The sequence below is a fragment of the Buteo buteo genome, chromosome 28 (assembly GCF_964188355.1).
Source record: "Buteo buteo chromosome 28, bButBut1.hap1.1, whole genome shotgun sequence".
In the NCBI taxonomy this organism is placed as follows: domain Eukaryota; kingdom Metazoa; phylum Chordata; class Aves; order Accipitriformes; family Accipitridae; genus Buteo; species Buteo buteo.
Window position 1 is genome coordinate 3,037,655 of NC_134198.1, and position 1,043 is coordinate 3,038,697.

Genomic DNA, 1,043 nt, shown 5'->3' on the forward strand with positions numbered 1-1,043 from the left:
CTCTTCTTCAAGAAGATGCTGTGGAGCCAAGCCAAAACAGAGATTCTTTGACTGTGCTCCTGAGATGATGCTCACTGGAGACCACAGGACATCTTCCATCGGTTGTAATGAGCAGTGGTGTCACTGAAGTAACTTACAATGAAGAAAAACACACCTATTAGAAATCACGCATTTACCTGCTCCAAAAATACCTGTAATGGTAGCATGCTGTGTATCAGATGTAATATGAAACACACATTGCCACTTGCTCTCCCACTCAATGAACTTTCAAAAATTGGATTTGTCACAAACAACTTGGAGCTGTGAAGAGTTAAGTGACAGCCAAGTCTGCATCAAACTCCCACATAGCACTATTATACTAAGAAGAGCGAAAATACAGAGGAGACAGAGCTGGCAATCACACTGCAACACGTACGGTTACATTGCCAAGGTATCTGTGTGAATCCTGCATCTTTTTGCTTTTTGGCAACTCTATTCTGAAGTGGGATGTTCTCCCGGAGCCAGTATTTCACAGTAAAACAATGAATACGCACACAAATCAGTAACACACATCACCACTGCACATCACAGACTGTAACTGCGTCATCGATACTTTGCCCTCCATTTGTTACTCAGAAGGTGCACGGCTAAAGATTACAACCGGGCTGCCTTGAAACTGGGGCACATCTGAAGCGGTCGGTCGCAGTGTGGAAGTTCTCCTGAACGCTGTAAAAGGCCTGTAATGGCAATCGTGTGAGAGGGAAAGGTACACCTACTGCCCTGCATCTGGAATCCTTGCAACGTCAGACCACCCACACAGGTAACTTGGCTTCTAAGAGGGCAATCCCAAGCAATGGGATTTCTGCAGCTTCCTTCCAAAGAGTACTCTCTACTTCACTTCTCCCTTTCCTATTTTAATTCCATTATCCCATGCTGTATTTCATAGTATTAGAATCAATTCCCTTCTGTATGCGTAGGTTCATGTTCTGTGATCTAGTAAATATTTCTTCTCAATCATCACGTAAAATTCTTACTCAGTCCTCAAATCCCTTAGATAATAGCAA